Source organism: Leptidea sinapis, chromosome 19, assembly GCF_905404315.1.
Source record: "Leptidea sinapis chromosome 19, ilLepSina1.1, whole genome shotgun sequence".
NCBI lineage: Eukaryota > Metazoa > Arthropoda > Insecta > Lepidoptera > Pieridae > Leptidea > Leptidea sinapis.
The window spans coordinates 13,846,050-13,863,293 of NC_066283.1; positions in this window are offsets into that span (position 1 = coordinate 13,846,050).

A 17,244-nucleotide genomic window follows, 5' to 3' on the forward strand; every position below is an offset into this window, starting at 1 on the left:
GGACACGATACCCATAATGTAGTTATCATAATTTTGAGCGGCGGCCATCTCGGATTTAAAAATGATCCCAAAATTGTTTTCTGCACCCTCGAGAACCTTGGACACGATATCCATATTGCTAAAATCATAATTTTGTGTGGCGGCCATCTTGGATTTGAAAAATGATCACCAAATCGTTGTCTGCATCCTCGAAAACCTCGGATACGATACCCATAATGTAGTTATCATACTTTTGAGCGGCGGCCATCTTGGATTTGAAAACTGATCACAAAATCGTTCTCTGCACCCTCGAGAACCTAGGATACGATACCCATAATCTAATTATCATACTTTTGAGCGGCAGCCATCTAGGATTTAAAAATGATCCCAAAATAGATTTCTGCACCCTCGAGAACCTCGGACACGATACCCATAATCTAGTCATTATACTTTTGAGCGGCAGCCATCTAGGATTTAAAAATGATCCCAAAATAGATTTCTGCACCCTCGAGAACCTCGGACACGATATCCATATTGCTGAAAACATAATTTTGTGCGGCGGCCATCTCGGATTAGAAAAATGATCACAAAATCGTTCTCAGCACCCTCGAGAACCTCGGATACGATACCCATAATGTAGTTATCATAATTTTGAGCGGCGGCTATCTCGGATTTAAAAATGATCCCAAAATTGTTTTCTGCACACTCGAGAACCTCGGACACGATATACATATTGCTGAAAACATAATTTTTTGCGGCAGCCCTCTTGGATTTCAAAAATGATCATAGAATTGTTCTCGGCACCCTCGAGAACCTCGGACACGATATCCATATTGCTAAAATCAAAATTTTGTGCGGCGGCCATCATGGATTTAAAAAATAATCACCAAATCGTTCTCTGCACCCTCGAGAACCTCGGGTACGATATCCATATTGATAAAATCATAATTTTGTGCGGCGGCCATCTTGGATTAGAAAAATGATTACTAAATCGTTCTCAGCACCCTCGAGGACCTAGGATACGATACCCATAATCTAGTTATCATACTTTTGAGCGGCGGCCATCTCGGATTTAAAAATGATCCCAAAATTGTTTTCTGCACCCTCGAGAACCTCAGACACGATATCCATATTGCTTTAAACATAATTTTGTGCGGCGGCCATCTTGGATTAGAAAATGATCACAAAATCATTCTCAGCACCCTTGAGAACCTCGGATACGATACCCATAATGAAGTTATCATACTTTTGAGTGGCGGCCATCTTGGATTTGAATAATGATCACAAAATCGATCTCTGCACTCTCAAGAACCTCGGATACGATACCCATAATGTAGTTATCATACTTTTAAGCGGCGGCTATCTTCGATTTGAAAAATGCTCTCAAAATCGTTCTCTGCACCCTCGAGAACCTCGGATACGATACCCATAATGTAGTTATCATACTTTTGAGCGGCGGCCATCTAGGATATGAATAATGATCACAAAATCGTTCTCTGCACTCTCAAGAACCTCGGGTACGATGCCCATATTTTTGTGATCATAATCTTGCATGGCGGCCCTCTTGGATTTGAAAAATGATCACAAAATCGTTCTCAGCACCCTCGAGAACCTCGGATACGATTTTTTTTTTTTATTGAATAGGAGGACAAACGAGCGTACGGGTCACCTGGTGTTCAGTGATCACCGCCGCCCACATTCTCTTGCAATACCAGAGGAATCACAAGAGCGTTGCCGGCCTTAAAGGAAGGTGTACGCGCTTTTCTTGAAGGTACCCATGTCGTATCGTCCTTGAAACACCGCACAAGGAAGCTCACTCCATAGTTTTGTAGTACGAGGGAGAAAGCTCCTTGAAAACCGCACTTTGGAGGACCGCCACACATCCAGATGGTAGGGATGAAATCCTAACTTGTGGCGTGTCGTGTGAAGGTGGAATTCGGCGGCAGGAATCAGGTTAAACTGCTCTTCGGAACACTCCCCGTGATAAATGCGGTAGAATACACACAATGATGCGATGTCTCTACGCAACGCCAAGAGATCCAGACGTTCACAGAGCACTGAGTCCCCGACAATTCGAGCTACTCTACGTTGCAGGCGGTCAAATGGATCGAGCAGATACTGGGGTGCGCCAGACCAGAGATGACAGCAATACTCCATGTGTGGCCGGACCTGCGCTTTGTAGAGCGCTAGAATGTGGGCCGGCTTGAAGTATTGCCGTGCTCTATTGATGACGCCCAGCTTCTTCGAGCCAATTTGGCTTTGCCCTCCAGATGGCCACGGAATTGGCAATCGGATCTCAAAATCGATCTCTGCACCCTCGAGAACCTCGGATACGATACCCATAATGTAGTTATCATAATTTTGAGCGGCGGCCATCTTGGATTTCAAAAATGATCACAAAATCGTTCTTCGCACTCTCGAGAACCTCGGATACGATACCCATATTTTTGTGATCATAATCTAGCATGGCGGCCATCTCGGATTTAAAAATGAGCCCAAAAATTGTTTTCTGCACCCTCGAGAACCTCGGACACGATATACATATTTTTAAAATCAAAATTTTGTGCGGCGGCCATCTTAGATTTGAAAAATGATCACCAAATCGTTCTCTGCATCCTCGAAAACCTCGGATACGATACCCATAATCTAGTTATCATACTTTTGAGCGGCGGCCATCTCGGATTTAAAAATGATCCCAAAATTGTTTTCTGCACCCTCGAGAACCTCAGACACGATATCCATTTTACTGAAAACATAATGGTTTGCGGCAGCCCTCTTGGATTTCTAAAATGATCGCAGAATTGTTCTCTGCACCCTCGAGAACCTCGGACACGATATCCATATTTCTAGAATCATAATTTTGAGCGGCGGCCATCTTGGATTTGAAAAATGATCCCAAAATTGTTTTCTGCTCCCTCGAAAACCTCGGACACGATATCCATATTGCTGAAAACATAATTTTGTGCGGCGGCCATCTTGGATTAGAAAAATGATCACAAAATTGTTTTTTGCACCCTCGAGTACCTCGGACACGATATCCATATTACTGAAAACATAATTTTGTGCGGCGGCCATCCTTGATTTAAAAATGATCCCAAAATTGTTTTCTGCACCTTCGAGAGCCTCGGACACGATATCCATATTGCTGAAAACATAATTTTGTGCGGCGGCCATCTTGGATAAGAAAAATGATCACAAAATCGTTCTCAGCACCCTCGAGAACCTCGGATACGATACCCATAATTTAGTTATCATAATTTTGAGCGGCGGCCATCTTGGATTTCAAAAATGATCAAAAAAACGTTATGTGCTTTCTAGAGAACCTCGGATACGATACCCATATTTTTGTGATCATAATCTTGCACGGCGGCCATCTTGGATTTGAAAAATGATCACAAAATCGTTCTTAGCACCCTCGAGAAACTCGGATACGATACCCATAATCTAGTTATCATACTTTTGAGCGGCGGCCATCTCGGATTTAAAGATGATCCCAAAATTGTTTTCTGCACCCTCGAGAACCTCGGACACGATATCCATATTGCGGAAAACATAATTGTTTGCGGCAGCCCTCTTGGATTTCAAAAATGATCACAGAATTGTTATCCATATTGCTAAAATAATAATTTTGTGCGGCGGCCATCTTGGATTAGAAAAATGATTACAAAATCGTTCTCAGCATCCTCGAGAACCTAGGATACGATACCCATAATCTAGTTATCATACTTTTGAACGACGGCCATCTTGGATTTCAAGTATGATCACAAAATCGTTCTCAGCACCCTCGACAACCTCGGATACGATACCCATAATGTATTTATCATACTTTTAAGCGGCGGCTATCTTCGATTTGAAAAATGATCACAAAATCGTTCTCTGCACCCTCGAGAACCTCGGACACGATACCCATAATGTAGTTATCATAATTTTGAGCGGCGGCCATCTCGGATTTAAAAATGATCCCAAAATTGTTTTCTGCACCCTCGAGAACCTTGGACAAGATATCCATATTGCTAAAATCATAATTTTGTGTGGCGGCCATCTTGGATTTGAAAAATGATCACCAAATCGTTCTCTGCACCCTCGAAAACCTCGGATACGATACCCATAATGTAGTTATCATACTTTTGAGCGGCGGCCATCTTGGATTTGAAAACTGATCACAAAATCGTTCTCAGCACCCTCGAGAACCTAGAATACGATACCCATAATCTAGTCATTATACTTTTGAGCGGCAGCCATCTAGGATTTAAAAATGATCCCAAAATAGATTTCTGCACCCTCGAGAACCTCGGACACGATATCCATATTGCTGAAAACATAATTTTGTGCGGCGGCCATCTCGGATTAGAAAAATGATCACAAAATCGTTCTCAGCACCCTCGAGAACCTTGGATACGATACCCATAATGTAGTTATCATACTTTTGAGCGGCGGCCATCTTGGATTTGAAAAATGATCACAAAATCATTCTCAGCACCCTCGAGAACCTCGGATACGATACCCATAATGAAGTTATCATACTTTTAAGCGGCGGCTATCTTCGATTTGAAAATTGATCTCAAAATCGTTCTCTGCACCCTCGAGAACCTCGGATACGATACCCATAATGTAGTTATCATACTTTTGAGCGGCGGCCATCTAGGATTTGAATAATGATCACAAAATCGTTCTCTGCACTCTCAAGAACCTCGGGTACGATACCCATATTTTTGTGATCATAATCTTGCATGGCGGCCCTCTTGGATTTGAAAAATGATCACAAAATCGTTCTCAGCACCCTCGAGAACCTCGGATACGATTTTTTTTTTTTATTGAATAGGAGGACAAACGAGCGTTCGGGTCACCTGGTGTTCAGTGATCACCGCCGCCCACATTCTCTTGCAACACCAGAGGAATCACAAGAGCGTTGCCGGCCTTAAAGGAAGGTGTACGCGCTTTTCTTGAAGGTACCCATGTCGTATCGTCCCGGAAACACCGCACAAGGAAGCTCACTCCATAGCTTTGTAGAACGAGGGAGAAAGCTCCTTGAAAACCGCACTTTGGAGGACGGCCACACATCCAGATGGTAGGGATGAAATCCTTACTTGTGGCGTGTCGTGTGAAGGTGGAATTCGGCGGCAGGAATCAGATTAAACTGCTGTTCGGAACACTCCCCGTGATAAATGCGGTAGAAGACACACAATGATGCGATGTCTCTACGCAACGCCAAGAGATCCAGACGTTCACAGAGCACTGAGTCCCCGACAATTCGAGCTACTCTACGTTGCACGCGGTCAAATGGATCGAGCAGATACTGGGGTGCGCCAGACCAGAGATGACAGCAATACTCCATGTGTGGCCGGACCTGCGCTTTGTAGAGCGCTAGAATGTGGGCCGGCTTGAAGTATTGCCGTGCTCTATTGATGACGCCCAGCTTCTTCGAAGCCAATTTGGCTTTGCCCTCCAGATGGCCACGGAATTGGCAATCGGATCTAAAAATCGATCTCTGCATGTAGTTATCATAATTTTGAGCGGCGGCCATCTTGGATTTCAAAAATGATCACAAAATCGTTCTGTGCACTCTCGAGAACCTCGGATACGATACCCATATTTTTGTGATCATAATCTAGCACGGCGGCCATCTCGGACATAAAAATGAGCCCAAAAATTGTTTTCTGCAGCCTCGAGAACCTCGGACACGATATACATATTTTTAAAATCAAAATTTTGTGCGGCGGCCATCTTAGATTTGAAAAATGATCACCAAATCGTTCTCTGCATCCTCGAAAACCTCGGATACGATACCCATAATCTAGTTATCATACTTTTGAGCGGCGGCCATCTCGGATTTAAAAATGATCCCAAAATTGTTTTCTGCACCCTCGAGAACCTCGGACACGATATCCATATTGCTGAAAACATAATGGTTTGCGGCGGCCCTCTTGGATTTCTAAAATGATCGCAGAATTGTTCTCTGCACCCTCGAGAACCTCGGACATGATATCCATATTTCTAAAATCATAATTTTGAGCGGCAGCCATCTTGGAATTGAAAAATGATCCCAAAATTGTTTTCTGCACCCTCGAAAACCTCGGACACGATATCCATATTGCTGAAAACATAATTTTGTGCGGCGGCCATCTTGGATTAGGAAAATGATCACAAAATTGTTTTTTGCACCCTCGAGAACCTCGGACACGATATCCATATTACTGAAAACATAATTTTGTGCGGCGGCCATCCTTGATTTAAAAATGATCCCAAAATTGTTTTCTGCACCCTCGAGAGCCTCGGACTCGATATCCATATTGCTGAAAACATAATTTTGTGCGGCGGCCATCTTGGATAAGAAAAATGATCACAAAATCGTTCTCAGCACCCTCGAAAACCTCGGATACGATACCCATAATTTAGTTATCATAATTTTGAGCGGCGGCCATCTTGGATTTCAATGTGCTTTCTTTATGTGTTTATGCTTTTGTTATTTGCTTTCTCGAGAACCTCGAATACGATACCCATATTTTTGTGATCATAATCTTGCACGGCGGCCATCTTGAATTTGAAAAATGATCACAAAATCGTTCTCAGCACCCTCGAAAAACTCGGATACGACACCCATAATCTAGTTATCATACTTTTGAGCGGCGGCCATCTCGGATTTAAAAATGATCCCAAAAAAGTTTTTTCTGCACCCTCGAGAACCTCAGACACGATATCCGTATTGCTGAAAACATAATTGTTTTCGGCAGCCCTCTTGGATTTCAAAAATGATCACAGAATTGTTCTCTGCACCCTCGAGAACCTCGGGTACGATATCCATATTGCTGAAATCATATTTTTGTGCGGCGGCCATCTTGGATTAGAAAAATGATTACAAAATCGTTCTCAGCACCTTCGAGAACCTAGGATACGAAACCCATAATTTAGTTATCATACTTTTGAGCGGCGGCCATCTCGGATTTAAAAATGATCCCAAAAATGTTTTCTGCACCCTCGAGAACCTCGGACACGATATCCATATTGCTGAAAACATAATTTTGTGCTGCGGCCATCTTGGATTAGAAAAATGATCACAAAATCGTTCTCAGCACCCTCGAGAACCTCGGATACGATACCCATAATGTAGTTATAATAATTTTGAGCGGCGGCCATCTTGGATTTCAAAAATGATCACAAAATCGTTATGTGCACTCTCGAGAACCTCGGATACGATACCCATATTTTTGTGATCATAATCTTGCACGGCGGCCATCCTGGATTTGTAAAATGATCTCAAAATCGTTCTCAGCACCCTCGAAAAACTCGGATACGATACCCATAATCTAGTTATCATACTTTTGAGCGGCGGCCATCTCGGATTTAAAAATGATCCCAAAATTGTTTTCTGCACCCTCGAGTACCTCGGACACGATATCCATATTGCGGAAAACATAATTGTTTGCGGCAGCCCTCTTGGATTTCAAAAATGATCACAGAATTGTTATCCATATTGCTGAAATCATAATTTTGTGCGGCGGCCATCTTGGATTAGAAAAATGATTACAAAATCGTTCTCAGCACCCTCGAGAACCTAGGATACGATACCCATAATCTAGTTATCATACTGGGACTAGATTGTGATTATTTTATAGCAACTGTACAATATTGTATATTTTTATTGAAAAGAGCGCAAAAAAAAAGAATGCTGGGAGAGTTTCTTGCGCCACTTCTTCTCTCTCAGAGCGCCATTTGTTTCCGAAGCCGTAGTAGTATCTAGTAGTATAAGAAATGACATCAAAAAGAATTCTAAAGGAATCAAATTTTGAGAAAATAAATGCCTTTTTATGCCTTTACTTTTAAACGACGGCCATCTTGGATTTCAAGTTTGATCACAAAATCGTTCTCAGCACCCTCGACAACCTCGGATACGATACCCATAATGTATTCATCATACTTTTAAGCGGCGGCTATCTTCGATTTGAAAAATGATCACAAAATCGTTCTCTGCACCCTCGAGAACCTCGGACACGATAACCATAATGTAGTTATCATAATTTTGAGCGGCGGCCATCTCGGATTTAAAAATGATCCCAAAATTGTTTTCTGCACCCTCGAGAACCTTGGACACGATATCCATATTGCTAAAATCATAATTTTGTGTGGCGGCAATCTTGGATTTGAAAAATGATCACCAAATCGTTCTCTGCACCCTGGAAAACCTCGGACACGATATCCATATTACTGAAAACATAATTTTGTGCGGCGGCCATCTTGGATTAGAAAAATGATCACAAAATTGTTTTTTGCACCCTCGAGATACCCGGACACGATATCCATATTACTGAAAACATAATTTTGTGCGGCGGCCATCCTTGATTTAAAAATGATCCCAAAATTGTTTTCTGCACCCTCGAGAGCCTCGGACACGATATCCATATTGCTGAAAACATAATTTTGTGCGGCGTTCATCTTGGATACGAAAAATGATCACAAAATCGTTCTCAGCACCCTCGAGAACCTCGGATACGATACCCATAATTTAGTTATCATAATTTTGAGCGGCGGCCATCTTGGATTTCAAAAATGATCAAAAAAACGTTATGTGCTTTCTAGAGAACCTCGGATACGATACCCATATTTTTGTGATCATAATCTTGCACGGCGGCCATCTTGAATTTGAAAAATGATCACAAAATCGTTCTCAGCACCCTCGAAAAACTCGGATACGACACCCATAATCTAGTTATCATACTTTTGAGCGTCGGCCATCTCGGATTTAAAAATGATCCCAAAAAAGTTTTTTCTGCACCCTCGAGAACCTCAGACACGATATCCGTATTGCTGAAAACATAATTGTTTTCGGCAGCCCTCTTGGATTTCAAAAATGATCACAGAATTGTTCTCTGCACCCTCGAGAACCTCGGGTACGATATCCATATTGCTGAAATCATAATTTTGTGCGGCGGCCATCTTGGATTAGAAAAATGATAACAAAATCGTTCACAGCACCTTCGAGAACCTTAGATACGAAACCCATAATTTAGTTATCATACTTTTGAGCGGCGGCCATCTCGGATTTAAAAATGATCCCAAAAATGTTTTCTGCACCCTCGAGAACCTCGGACACGATATCCATATTGCTGAAAACATAATTTTGTGCTGCGGCCATCTTGGATAAGAAAAATGATCACAAAATCGTTCTCAGCACCCTCGAGAACCTCGGATACGATACCCATAATGTGATTATAATAATTTTGAGCGGCGGCCATCTTGGATTTCAAAAATGATCACAAAATCGTTATTTGCACTCTTGAGAATCTCGGATACGATACCCATATTTTTGTGATCATAATCTTGCACGGCGGCCATCTTGGATTTGAAAAATGATCACAAAATCGTTCTCAGCACCCTCGAAAAACTCGGATACGATACCGATAATCTCGTTATCATACTTTTGAGCGGCGGCCATCTCGGATTTTAAAATGATCCCAAAATTGTTTTCTGCACCCTCGAGAACCTCGGACACGATATCCATATTGCGGAAAACATAATTGTTTGCGGCAGCCCTCTTGGATTTCAAAAATGATCACAGAATTGTTATCCATATTGCTGAAATCATAATTTTGTGCGGCGGCCATCTTGGATTAGACAAATGATTACAAAATCGTTCTCAGCACCCTCGAGAACCTCGTATACGATACCCATAATGTAGTTATCATACTTTTGAGCGGCGGCCATCTCGGATTTAAAAATGATCCCAAAATTGTTTTCCGCACCCTCGAGAACCTCGTATACGATACCCATAATGTAGTTATCATACTTTTGAGCGGCGGCCATCTTGGATTTGAAAACTGATCACAAAATCGTTCTCTGCACCCTCGAGAATCTAGGATACGACACCCATAATCTAGTTATCATACTTTTGAGCGGCAGCCATCTAGGATTTAAATATGATCCCAAAATTGATTTCTGCACCCTCGAGAGTCTCGGACGCGATATCCATATTGCTGAAAACATAATTTTGTGCGGCGGCCATCTCGGATTAGAAAAATGATCACAAAATCGTTCTCAGCACCCTCGAGAACCTCGGATACTATACCCATAATGTAGTTATCATACTTTTGAGCGGCGGCCATCTAGGATTTGAATAATGATCATAAAATCGTTCTCTGGACTCTCATGAAACTCGGATACGATACCCATATTTTTGTGATCATAATCTTGCACATCGGCCCTCTTGGATTTGAAAAATGTTCACAAAATCGTACTCAGCACCCTCGACAACCTCGGGTACGATATCCATATTGCTGAAATCATAATTTTGTGCGGCGGCCATCTTGGATTAGAAAAATGATAACAAAATCGTTCTCAGCACCTTCGAGAACCTTAGATACGAAACCCATAATCTAGTTATCATACTGGGACTAGATTGTGATTATTTTATAGCAACTGTACAATATTGTATATTTTTATTGAAAAGAGCGCAAAAAAAAAGAATGCTGGGAGAGTTTCTTGCGCCACTTCTTCTCTCTCAGAGCGCCATTTGTTTCCGAAGCCGTAGTATTATCTAGTAGTATAAGAAATGACATCAAAAAGAATTCTAAAGGAATCAAATTTTGAGAAAATAAATGCCTTTTTATGCCTTTACTTTTAAACGACGGCCATCTTGGATTTCAAGTTTGATCACAAAATCGTTCTCAGCACCCTCGACAACCTCGGATACGATACCCATAATGTATTCATCATACTTTTAAGCGGCGGCTATCTTCGATTTGAAAAATGATCACAAAATCGTTCTCTGCACCCTCGAGAACCTCGGACACGATAACCATAATGTAGTTATCATAATTTTGAGCGGCGGCCATCTCGGATTTAAAAATGATCCCAAAATTGTTTTCTGCACCCTCGAGAACCTCGGGTACGATATCCATATTGCTGAAATCATAATTTTGTGCGGCGGCCATCTTGGATTAGAAAAATGATAACAAAATCGTTCTCAGCACCTTCGAGAACCTTAGATACGAAACCCATAATTTAGTTATCATACTTTTGAGCGGCGGCCATCTCGGATTTAAAAATGATCCCAAAAATGTTTTCTGCACCCTCGAGAACCTCGGACACGATATCCATATTGCTGAAAACATAATTTTGTGCTGCGGCCATCTTGGATAAGAAAAATGATCACAAAATCGTTCTCAGCACCCTCGAGAACCTCGGATACGATACCCATAATGTGATTATAATAATTTTGAGCGGCGGCCATCTTGGATTTCAAAAATGATCACCAAATCGTTCTCTGCACCCTCGAAAACCTCGGATACGATACCCATATTGCTGAAATCATAATTTTGTGCTGCGGTCATCTTGGATTTCAAAAATGATCACAAAATCGTTATTTGCACTCTTGAGAACCTCGGATACGATACCCATATTTTTGTGATCATAATCTTGCACGGCGGCCATCTTGGATTTGAAAATATGATCACAAAATCGTTCTCAGCACCCTCGAAAAACTCGGATACGATACCCATAATCTAGTTATCATACTTTTGAGCAGCGGCCATCTCGGATTATAAAATGATCCCAAAATTGTTTTCTGCACCCTTGAGAACCTCGGACACGATATCCATATTGCGGAAAACATAATTGTTTGCGGCAGCCCTCTTGGATTTCAAAAATGATCACAGAATTGTTATCCATATTGCTGATATCATAATTTTGTGCGGCGGCCATCTTGGATTAGAAAAATGATTACAAAATCGTTCTCAGCACCCTCGAGAACCTAGGATACGATACCCATAATCTAGTTATCATACTTTTGAACGACGGCCATCTTGGAGTTCAAGTATGATCACAAAATCGTTCTCAGCACCCTCGACAACCTCGGATACGATACCCATAATGTATTTATCATACTTTTAAGCGGCGGCTATCTTCGATTTGAAAAATGATCACAAAATCGTTCTCTGCACCCTCGAGTACCTCGGATACGATACCCATAATGTAGTTATCATAATTTTGAGCGGCGGCCATCTCGGATTTGAAAATGATCCCAAAATTGTTTTCCGCACCCTCGAGAACCTCGGACACGATATCCATATTGCTAAAATCATAATTTTGTGCGGCGGCCACCTTGGATTTGAAAAATGATCACCAAATCGTTCGCTGCACCCTCGAAAACCTCGGATACGATACCCATATTGCTGAAATCTTAATTTTGTGCGACGGCCATCTTGGAATAGAAAAATGATTACAAAATCGTTTTCAGCACCCTCGAGAACCTCGTATACGATACCCATAATGTAGTTATCATACTTTTGAGCGGCGGCCATCTTGGATTTGAAAACTGATCACAAAATCGTTCTCTGCACCCTCGAGAATCTAGGATACGATACCCATAATCTAGTTATCATACTTTTGAGCGGCAGCCATCTAGGATTAAAAATGATCCCAAAATTGATTTCTGCACCCTCGAGAGTCTCGGACGCGATATCCATATTGCTGAAAACATAATTTTGTGCGGCGGCCATCTCGGATTAGAAAAATGATCACAAAATCGTTCTCAGCACCCTCGAGAACCTCGGATACTATACCCATAATGTAGTTATCATACTTTTGAGCGGCGGCCATCTAGGATTTGAATAATGATCATAAAATCGTTCTCTGCACTCTCATGAACCTCGGATACGATACCCATATTTTTGTGATCATAATCTTGCACATCGGCCCTCTTGGATTTGAAAAATGTTCACAAAATCGTACTCAGCACCCTCGACAACCTCGGATACGATACCCATAATGTATTTATCATACTTTTAAGCGGCGGCTATCTTCGATTTGAAAAATGATCACAAAATCGTTCTCTGCACCCTCGAGAACCTCGGACACGATACCCATAATGTAGTTATCATAATTTTGAGCGGCGGCCATCTCGGATTTAAAAATGATCCCAAAATTGTTTTCTGCACACTCGAGAACCTTGGACACGATATCCATATTGCTAAAATCATAATTTTGTGTGGCGGCCATCTTGGATTTGAAAAATGATCACCAAATCGTTCTCTGCACCCTCGAAAACCTCGGATACGATACCCATATTGCTGAAATCATAATTTTGTGCCGCGGCCATCTTGGAATAGAAAAATGATTACAAAATCGTTCTCAGCACCCTCGAGAACCTCGTATACGATACCCATAATGTAGTTATCATACTTTTGAGCGGCGGCCATCTTGGATTTGAAAACTGATCACAAAATCGTTCTCTGCACCCTCGTGAACCTAGGATACGATACCCACAATCTAGTTATCATACTTTTGAGCGGCAGCCATCTAGGATTTGAATAATGATCATAAAATCGTTCTCTGCACTCTCATGAACCTCGGATACGATACCCATATTTTTGTGATCATAATCTTGCACATCGGCCCTCTTGGATTTGAAAAATGTTCACAAAATCGTACTCAGCACCCTCGACAACCTCGGATACGATACCCACAATGTATTTATCATACTTTTAAGCGGCGGCTATCTTCGATTTGAAAAATGATCACAAAATCGTTCTCTGCACCCTCGAGAACCTCGGACACGATACCCATAATGTAGTTATCATAATTTTGAGCGGCGGCCATCTCGGATTTAAAAATGATCCCAAAATTGTTTTCTGCACACTCGAGAACCTTGGACACGATATCCATATTGCTAAAATCATAATTTTGTGTGGCGGCCATCTTGGATTTGAAAAATGATCACCAAATTGTTCTCTGCACCCTCGAAAACCTCGGATACGATACCCATATTGCTGAAATCATAATTTTGTGCCGCGGCCATCTTGGAATAGAAAAATGATTACAAATCGTTCTCAGCACCCTCGAGAACCCCGTATACGATACCCATAATGTAGTTATCATACTTTTGAGCGGCGGCCATCTTGGATTTGAAAACTGATCACAAAATCGTTCTCTGCACCCTCGAGAACCTAGGATACTATACCCATAATGTAGTTATCATACTTTTGAGCGGCAGCCATCTAGGATTAAAAATGATCCCAAAATTGTTTTCTGCACACTCGAGAACCTTGGACACGATATCCATATTGCTAAAATCATAATTTTGTGTGGCGGCCATCTTGGATTTGAAAAATGATCACCAAATCGTTCTCTGCACCCTCGAAAACCTCGGATACGATACCCATATTGCTGAAATCATAATTTTGTGCCGCGGCCATCTTGGATTAGAAAAATGATTACAAAATCGTTCTCAGCACCCTCGAGAACCTAGGATACGATACCCATAATCTAGTTATCATACTTTTGAACGACGGCCATCTTGGAGTTCAAGTATGATCACAAAATCGTTCTCAGCACCCTCGACAACCTCGGATACGATACCCATAATGTATTTATCATACTTTTAAGCGGCGGCTATCTTCGATTTGAAAAATGATCACAAAATCGTTCTCTGCACCCTCGAGTACCTCGGATACGATACCCATAATGTAGTTATCATAATTTTGAGCGGCGGCCATCTCGGATTTGAAAATGATCCCAAAATTGTTTTCCGCACCCTCGAGAACCTCGGACACGATATCCATATTGCTAAAATCATAATTTTGTGCGGCGGCCACCTTGGATTTGAAAAATGATCACCAAATCGTTCTCTGCACCCTCGAAAACCTCGGATACGATACCCATATTGCTGAAATCTTAATTTTGTGCGACGGCCATCTTGGAATAGAAAAATGATTACAAAATCGTTTTCAGCACCCTCGAGAACCTCGTATACGATACCCATAATGTAGTTATCATACTTTTGAGCGGCGGCCATCTTGGATTTGAAAACTGATCACAAAATCGTTCTCTGCACCCTCGAGAATCTAGGATACGATACCCATAATCTAGTTATCATACTTTTGAGCGGCAGCCATCTAGGATTAAAAATGATCCCAAAATTGATTTCTGCACCCTCGAGAGTCTCGGACGCGATATCCATATTGCTGAAAACATAATTTTGTGCGGCGGCCATCTCGGATTAGAAAAATGATCACAAAATCGTTCTCAGCACCCTCGAGAACCTCGGATACTATACCCATAATGTAGTTATCATACTTTTGAGCGGCGGCCATCTAGGATTTGAATAATGATCACCAAATCGTTCTCTGCACCCTCGAAAACCTGGGATACGATACCCATATTGCTGAAATCATAATTTTGTGCCGCGGCCATCTTGGAATAGAAAAATGATTACAAAATCGTTCTCAGCACCCTCGAGAACCTCGTATACGATACCCATAATGTTGTTATCATACTTTTGAGCGGCGGCCATCTTGGATTTGAAAACTGATCACAAAATCGTTCTCTGCACCCTCGTGAACCTAGGATACGATACCCACAATCTAGTTATCATACTTTTGAGCGGCAGCCATCTAGGATTTGAATTATGATCATAAAATCGTTCTCTGCACTCTCATGAACCTCGGATACGATACCCATATTTTTGTGATCATAATCTTGCACATCGGCCCTCTTGGATTTGAAAAATGTTCACAAAATCGTACTCAGCACCCTCGACAACCTCGGATACGATACCCACAATGTATTTATCATACTTTTAAGCGGCGGCTATCTTCGATTTGAAAAATGATCACAAAATCGTTCTCTGCACCCTCGAGAACCTCGGACACGATACCCATAATGTAGTTATCATAATTTTGAGCGGCGGCCATCTCGGATTTAAAAATAATCCCAAAATTGTTTTCTGCACACTCGAGAACCTTGGACACGATATCCATATTGCTAAAATCATAATTTTGTGTGGCGGCCATCTTGGATTTGAAAAATGATCACCAAATTGTTCTCTGCACCCTCGAAAACCTCGGATACGATACCCATATTGCTGAAATCATAATTTTGTGCCGCGGCCATCTTGGAATAGAAAAATGATTACAAATCGTTCTCAGCACCCTCGAGAACCCCGTATACGATACCCATAATGTAGTTATCATACTTTTGAGCGGCGGCCATCTTGGATTTGAAAACTGATCACAAAATCGTTCTCTGCACCCTCGAGAACCTAGGATACTATACCCATAATGTAGTTATCATACTTTTGAGCGGCAGCCATCTAGGATTAAAAATGATCCCAAAATTGTTTTCTGCACACTCGAGAACCTTGGACACGATATCCATATTGCTAAAATCATAATTTTGTGTGGCGGCCATCTTGGATTTGAAAAATGATCACCAAATCGTTCTCTGCACCCTCGAAAACCTCGGATACGATACCCATATTGCTGAAATCATAATTTTGTGCCGCGGCCATCTTGGAATAGAAAAATGATTACAAAATCGTTCTCAGCACCCTCGAGAACCTCGTATACGATACCCATAATGTTGTTATCATACTTTTGAGCGGCGGCCATCTTGGATTTGAAAACTGATCACAAAATCGTTCTCTGCACCCTCGTGAACCTAGGATACGATACCCACAATCTAGTTATCATACTTTTGAGCTGCAGCCATCTAGGATTTGAATAATGATCATAAAATCGGTCTCTGCACTCTCATGAACCTCGGATACGATACCCATATTTTTGTGATCATAATCTTGCACATCGGCCCTCTTGGATTTGAAAAATGTTCACAAAATCGTACTCAGCACCCTCGACAACCTCGGATACGATACCCACAATGTATTTATCATACTTTTAAGCGGCGGCTATCTTCGATTTGAAAAATGATCACAAAATCGTTCTCTGCACCCTCGAGAACCTCGGACACGATACCCATAATGTAGTTATCATAATTTTGAGCGGCGGCCATCTCGGATTTAAAAATGATCCCAAAATTGTTTTCTGCACACTCGAGAACCTTGGACACGATATCCATATTGCTAAAATCATAATTTTGTGTGGCGGCCATCTTGGATTTGAAAAATGATCACCAAATTGTTCTCTGCACCCTCGAAAACCTCGGATACGATACCCATATTGCTGAAATCATAATTTTGTGCCGCGGCCATCTTGGAATAGAAAAATGATTACAAATCGTTCTCAGCACCCTCGAGAACCTCGGATACGATACCCTTAATGTAGTTATCATACTTTTGAGCGGCGGCCATCTTGGATTTGAAAACTGATCACAAAATCGTTCTCTGCACCCTCGAGAACCTAGGATACTATACCCATAATGTAGTTATCATACTTTTGAGCGGCAGCCATCTAGGATTAAAAATGATCCCAAAATTGTTTTCTCCACACTCGAGAACCTTGGACACGATATCCATATTGCTAAAATCATAATTTTGTG